Consider the following 7,755-nt stretch of genomic DNA (forward strand, 5'->3'; position numbering starts at 1 on the left):
CTGAAACTCATCTCTGGCACTCCATTACTGATATTTACGTGTAAAAGGCAGATTCGCATCCTAACTACAATGTTTTAGATCAAACCATTTACTTTGATATTGGATAGAGGGAGTCGATAGCTTGGTATTACGACCACAATTTGACATTTAGAGTTAAGAAAAGCGATGGTTTAACGGTTAAGGCGTTCGACTTTCAGCTACCAAATACCAGGTTTGAACCCTTCTCCAATGACTTCGGTCTGGGCGACCATTTTTTTTAGTGTGGCTCATACACAAGTAACTAATGAATGGCTTAAACTAATTGTAAGTTGACGAAACTAATCAGCGATTCTACCAACCATAAACTATGAGATAGCTTAACTAATGATGAAATACTGAGATTGTTAGATAGTGTAAATATTCATAAGAATCCAAAGCAACCCCAGGTTGTGACAGCCTTCTCAAACAGAATCCTGTGTAAACAGCAGCTGACTAGTGTATCCCAGAGTAATAAAAATTATCCAAAGATTTGGACATAAAAGTCCCAAACAAAGTAGCATGTTATATTTAATCGCCGGGGTATTTTTATGGATCTTACTTTTAAGACTATCGTCCCGTCCTATGACTTACGACTGGATAAAAGGTGGAATCTTGTACAATTTTACAGACGATCTAAACCAAAATAAATTTCGACAGGAAGTCGACCAGCCACTTATTACACATTCTTAATCATTGCTCACCTCAGCGTGCAACGCTGACTGATATAGTAACTAACTGGAAAAAACTGGAGACGAGACGAAAAAGATAGAACCAACAAATGTGTTTCTTGGCTGAGACGATAAAACTTTGGTTAAGACCCAAAGAGATGCAATTGATTTTACCTTAAGCACAAAGTGAGTTAGGTGCCGATCTGAACTGTACTCCTTAAGTTCCGATTTCCACTGTAGTTAGTTTCGTCCATCACTGTGATGTGAGTTGTGGGAGCTAGAACATAAGGATATTGGTACTGTCCTATACTAAAACTTGCTAAATGACATTCGAATTTATTAACAATCACACAATATTTTGAACACGTTAAACTATCTGTATGGTGCATTCAGAAGAAATAAACCCACAGAAACAACTGGAATTATTGATGTACAGTGATAGTTGTGTACGAATAATCCTATGTCACTATGTAGCGCAATATATATGATAACAAAGACTAAGTTGTATGTGATCATAAGAAAATTCCTACTAGGATAACTTAAGTCTTCTGTAAACAAACAAATTAAGAATGGAAGGCTGACAAAAATACAACTCACAGAATCGCCCGCTTCCTACAAACGTTCTCGTCAAACTGTAGGTAGGAAGGTTTGCGGTAACCAAGTAAATCTGACAGAGTTAGGCTGAGTTGGTTGTTGTTTTCTAACCTTAATGAAAATGAACTGTTCTTCAGTAGATGTCGTAAAATAACCCGACGTCGCCTTAATTGACGGTCCCTTAGCTGCTTATATCTCGCCCGGGAAACCTCAACACAGTCAAACGGGTTGCTGTAATTTATTTCGGTGGCCATACTGTTCATTGATTGACACTTTAGACACCTAAGGACAAAGTTTATGAAGGGATACATTTAGAAATACATAGATCCCTTTCAGCACATATATGCCGAAGGATATAGTAACAAAAACTGAAACGAACAAGGAAAATATTTTATTTTTTTTGATAACAAAATTTTTGTCTACAGAGTTTGGGTAGGAGCATTGACGACTTCACGTATGATCAGAAAACCAGTAACCGCAGAGGCGAACATCGTGACGCTTTTCACGAGCGACCTGAAGATCTAGATTTACATTAGCAGCTACTTACCACTTGTATGGGTCGTTGTAAATGTTACGGAAAAAGCCAGACTTTGACTTTGTAGCAGACTCTGACCTAACAGAAAACGTAGGCCCGAACATCGTTATGTAACGTTAAGTGTTGAATGTGGTTCCTAATCCTCAATCCTTAACGAACAACAAATAACTGAAAATTTGTCTGACAGGATGTTAACCTATGATATTCAAAGGGAAAACTTAAGAAACCTGAGTTACTAATTTTTGGCTCATGTAATTTTTCTGTTTGCGTAGATGCTTGGTGAAGGTAGTTTGTAAACAATTTTTATAAATTTGGAAGTAACTTAAGCCGTTTTAAGGTTAGATAATACTTATATCTTAGACCACAGGTCAGTGAACACAGATGTCCCGAAGACAATAATATTCCGTTTAGTCCTAGAGATATCACAAATATTCAGAGTGTGATGAGGTCCTTGTCTCCAGCGCCCACATAATCGAGGTATACCAACCCAATCAAATCAGAACTCAGAAATGGATGAATTCGAATATTTTTTGGAAAGTTGTCCACTTGTTAAGATGCATTTGATCTAAGCTCGCTTGTTGTTACAAGAGATAAGTAGCACGGTAAATAAATTCCCAAAATCAATAGCTCTGTAAGTGTTCAACACTAGTTTTAACGGACTGAGGATACAACGGATATTCTAGTTTTACAACTAGCAACCAGTAGTATCTTCTATAATCGATCGTTCCCGGTCAAATAGAAACCAGAAGTCAGACGAGAAGAGGTAGGAAAGATATATTCGATACGTTACCAATATATCGAGGAACCTTTACTATAAGCTGGCTAATGAACGCAGGAGCAGTGTCCCACGCGGAGTTGAAACGTGATCTGGTGCGGATGCATGACCGAAAGCCTTCAGCTAAACAAGTCCACTTAAACAACGTGGTCAGCATCCAATGTCGAACACTTAATGAGCTATTGATTTTGGGGAATTATTTACAGCTACAGATCACTCGCCCCCCTAGTGAGGTAGTGATGCCCCTAAGACGTGACCAGCCAGAAGTTTAAACCCAACGAGTTTGTCGTTGGTAAACACTCTTCTGATAGCTTGCTTCGTTTAGCAGCGTCTGGTCGTCTTTCCTTAAGCTAGGGGATCAAAATGTACAACATAGCAATAAAGAAATAAAGTACTATGAAAATTTCGGTTCCTTGCGAAACTTCGTCGTTCTTTTCCAGCCGTCCTGGAAAAAAGGAAAAATAAAACGTGTGAGTGCATGTCGAAAATACACTCGTACTTGCGTAAGGACACAAGATGAGCGGGGAAAAAATGAATAAACTAATACACTTACAAACAGCGTAAAAGCGATCGGGAAAATAAGGGTTTTTTTTCTTTTATTATATACAAAAAAATATAAATACGCTCAAAAAAATAGAAATGTTTTGTTTTTTTGTTTTTTTTAATAAAATAAAAAAATAAACAATGAAAAGGGAATTCGAGATAAAGCTTTTGTCCTACGTGCAATAGACGTTAAGATGTTCTGGAAATCTTATTCTTCTTCCAGAACGCGTTGTTTTAGGTTTATCTATCGACATTGACGAAGTATCAAGTTGTGTGTCGGTTGTCGTGTGGGGTACTGCAGGTGTAGTAGCTGTGTCGTTTGCCTGTACCGAAGGAAAGTCGATGTAGCTAGGGTTTCCTTCTAAATATACTGCTTTGATTCGATCGATGCAGATGCTATCGTTATTGCCGTTCTTATCGACTATATAATACTTGGGTTCACGCTGAAGAACTTTGAAAGGTCCTCGTGTGCTGGTTTGAGGGGTCGTCGGTGTGAGTCCTGACGTACGAAGACATGTGTACCATATCGTTAGTCAAGTGGAACGAAAACATCAGTTGATTGAGGTCGAGTGGAAACAAGTTAAACCGAATGGATCACGTTTGTAAGCCTGCTTATGTAGGAGTTTAGATTCATGTTCATGGAAGAAAATAAAGAGTCCATGAATTCTCCTGAGAGTCAAAGTTTCGTTCCATAAACGAGTTCAGCTGCAGTGTATCCAATGTCAGCTTTCGCTGCATTGCGAATGCCTAGTAAGACGAGTGGAAGAGTGTCTGTCCACTGTGAAACGTTTGTAGCTGATAGTGAAGCTTTTAGTTGTCGATGAAAACGTTCTACCAACCCGTTTGCTTGTGGATGGTAGGCGGTCTTTCGGAAGCGAGTGATTCCTAGTGGTTTGGTCAGACAACGGAAAAGTTCAGATTCGAACTGGTGTCCGTGTTCTGTAGTAATGGTTGAAGGGCAGCCGAAAATTTCTACTCACCGTTTGACGAAGGCGCGGGCTACTGTTTCAGCAGTAATGTCCTTAATAGGTACTGCTTCTGGCCACCGAGTGAAACGGTCTACGAATGTTAGGAGATATGAGTATCCGTTCGAGTCAGGTAAGGGTCCTACCAAATCTAGATGGACGTGGTCGAAACGAACGTCAGGGGTTTTGAAAGAGCCTAAGGGACATTTGTTATGTCTTATGACCTTAGATTTCTGACAGCTTACACAGAAGCGTGCCCACTCCCTCACGTCTTTATTCATGCCAGGCCAGCAAAAGCGTTCGGCTATAAGTTTGACTGTTGCACTAGCACCTGGGTGAGAAAGATTGTGCAACGTATTGAAGACGTTGCGTCGATAATGTTTTGGTGCTATTGGACGATCCCCACCTGTAGATGTGTCGCAAAGTAAGGTTTCCTTACCTGTTCCTATCTGCTTAATACTTAGTTTAAGAGTTGTCGAGGATAACTCATGCTGAAGATCAATGTCTTCTTTTTGAAGCTGAGCGAGTTTAAGAAGGTCGATTCCTTGGAAACTGTTCAAGGAACTTATTCGAGACAAGGCGTCTGCGACTACATTGTTTGCTCCAGAAATGTGTTGTATGTCTGAAGTAAACTGCGAAATTCAGTCGAGTTGTCGAGACTCTCGCGGTGAGTACTAGTCTGAAGATGAACTTAAGGAGAAGGTAAGAGGTTTGTGATCGGTAAAAAGCGTGAATTCTCTTCCTTCGATGGGATGTTGGAAATACTGTACAGCACAATACATAGCTAGGAAGTCCCTACTGAAAGTGCTGTACCTAGATTCCGCGTCTAGCAACCGTCTCGAGCAAAATCCTAAAGGTTGCCACGAGTTGTTAACCCATTGTTGTAAGACTCCTCCGATTGCTGAGTCGGATGCGTCTACGGCGATACTAATGGGCGCTTGAGTGTCCTGATGAGCAAGCAGGGTTGCCTTAGCGATGTGTTCCTTAACTGTGGAGAATGCTTTACGGGCTGTGTCGTCTAAACTAGTTGATTCTGCATTTCCACGAAGCTGGTCGGTCAATGGTTTCATAAATGATGCGCATTTGGGTATGAACCGTCTGCAGAAACTTACAAGTCCGTTAAAAGTTCGCAACTGCTTGATTGTGGTCGGTTCTGGGTAATCCAGAATGGCCGCCACTTTGCTCCTAAGGGGTCGGATGCCTTGGGCATCAATAGTGTGTCCTAAGAAGTCTGAGGAGTTGGTTCCGATTTGGCATTTCTGAATGTTTACAGTAATGCCATGCCTTTAGAGTCGATCAAAAACAATGTCCAGATGCTTGAGATGTGATTCTCTGTCCGGACTTGCTATTAGACAGTCATCAACATACACATGTACGAAGTTGAGACCTCGAAAGACGTCGTCTATAAACCTTTGGAAGGTTTGAGCCGCATTTCTTAGGCCGAAAGGCATTCGCAAGAATTTGTAAAGACCGAAAGGAGTGATGATGGCGGTTTTAGGAATGTCGTCAGGTGCCATCGGGATTTGGTTATAAGCCTTAACTAAATCGATTTTCGAAAAGACAGTTGTACCTTTCAAGGTAGCTGTCAAATCGTGAATATGAGACAACGGGTAACGATCGGGAACGGTTTTAGCATTCAGGCGCCGATAATCACCAGTTGGCCGCCAATCGTTGCTGTCCTTTTTAGGGACCATGTGCAATGGGGATGACCATGGACTATTTGATGGTCGAATTATCCCTAAGTCTATCATATGGTCGAATTCGTTTTTGGCTAACCTAAGCTTTTCGGGAGCGAGTCGATGGGCTTTCGAGAATACAGGTGGTCCTGTAGTCGAGATGTGATGTGTAATATTGCTGGTTACACAAGGCAATTTCGATTACGGTTGGTATATCCCTGAGTATTTGTCCAGTAATGATTGGTACAAGGGGTCTATGGTGTGCTTAATCGTGACTGGGGATAACCTGCAACCAGAACAAGGAGTTACACAAACAGATAACTTAGTGTTTCCGTCTATTAACCTTCGTGAGCGTGTGTCGATGAGTAGATTGTGATATTGTAACAGGTCTATACCAATGATTGGCATAGAGACATCTGCAACAACGAAAATCCAGTGTATGGGTTTGCGTAAACCCACGTTAAGGTAGACGTACCTTTTACCGTAAGTAGCGATCGGCTTTCCGTTTGCCGCCTGTAAACTTAAAACAGACTCGCGAAGTCTGTCGTCGGGATTTGCTGGAAGAACGCTAACTTCTGCGCCAGTGTCGACGAGGTAGCGAACTTTCGTAGTCACATCCGTGACATACAAGAGGCGGCTGTGTTCGCCGGCTACGGCTGCCGTTAACGCGTGCCGGCTTGGAAGTTTCCCGAAATCTTATTCGTGTCAGTCGCCTTAGATTTCGGGTAATTGCAGGGCTTTCTGCAATTTCTAGAGGATTTACCGTACTGGTTGTGATACCAGCACCAGTCGGGGTTGTCCGGCTCTCGTGGTCGAGAGGCAGATCGCTTACGTGAAACGCTCCTACGTGAGGATTTTGACCGACTACGGTCATTACGAAACCTAAGATTTCGTGTCAGTGTATGACATAGTTCGGTAATGTCAATCGGGGTCGTTTGAGGTTTTTCTTTGACGGAAAAGACCTCGGCGCTAGTGGATTTGGTGATTTCTAGGATTCGGTCGGCAGATGCAGCCAGCTCGTCTACAGCGTTGTTTTGGAACGAGACGAGATCCGCCTGCACCTGTTTTGGGAGTTTGGATAAGAAAAGTTCTTTGAATAGGCCTTCGTCGAAGGTTCTTTGACCTATCACTTCTCTCATCCTAAGCAACATATCTGTAGCAGAACCATGTTGCAGGTCGATGTTATGGAGGAGTCGGTCTAACCGTTGTCGGTCGGTTAGGTCTCCACGTTTTAGAATCGAACGTTTGAGAGTTTCGTAAGGTTCCGAAACATCACTAGTAAACATACTAGGTGTTACGTACCGTACGCGGTAACGCCTTAACTACCGCGAGGAATCGTGAGCGTGAGTCTGTAATGCTGTGGCCGTTAAAGTCGGCTTCTGCGTAGCAGAACCAGGACTCGATATTATGAGGCCAGAAAGGAGTTAATTGAATGGAAATAGGGGGAATAGACTTTAACTTAAAAACCTTAGGAGAGTGTGAACTAGGTGGACTAAACCACTTCAAAGTCGATTAGTTATCCTTTTCATGTATTTATGTCCACACATGATTTGTAAGTTATTGTCTGGAAATATACCAAAATAGCTCATGTATCACAAATCACCAAGCCATCTGATAATTCTACATCAGTTTGTGTCATTATGCTTGATGGTGAGGAGCTTGTTTTCCAGTTGAGTCGTGATGATATTGGTCAAGTTCTTTTCGATCAGGTGTGTCAGAACCTAGATCTTTATGAAGCTGACTATTTTGGACTGACGTTTGTCAGTAACAAAATACGTACATGGGTGAGTTTTTTAGTAATTATATTTCATCTTCGTACTCTGAATTCTATTATATTAATAAATAACCAATCTTTGTGAAATTTGTAAACAACCTCAGGTGTTCACAACGAATAATGTTAATCAATATTAGTGTCTTACAGAAGTCGAGCTCGCAAATTCCCCACAGTAAAGTATTTGGTTGGGTAATTTGTTTGTAGTGA

This window comes from Schistosoma mansoni, chromosome 6 (assembly GCF_000237925.1).
Source record: "Schistosoma mansoni strain Puerto Rico chromosome 6, complete genome".
Lineage (NCBI taxonomy): Eukaryota > Metazoa > Platyhelminthes > Trematoda > Strigeidida > Schistosomatidae > Schistosoma > Schistosoma mansoni.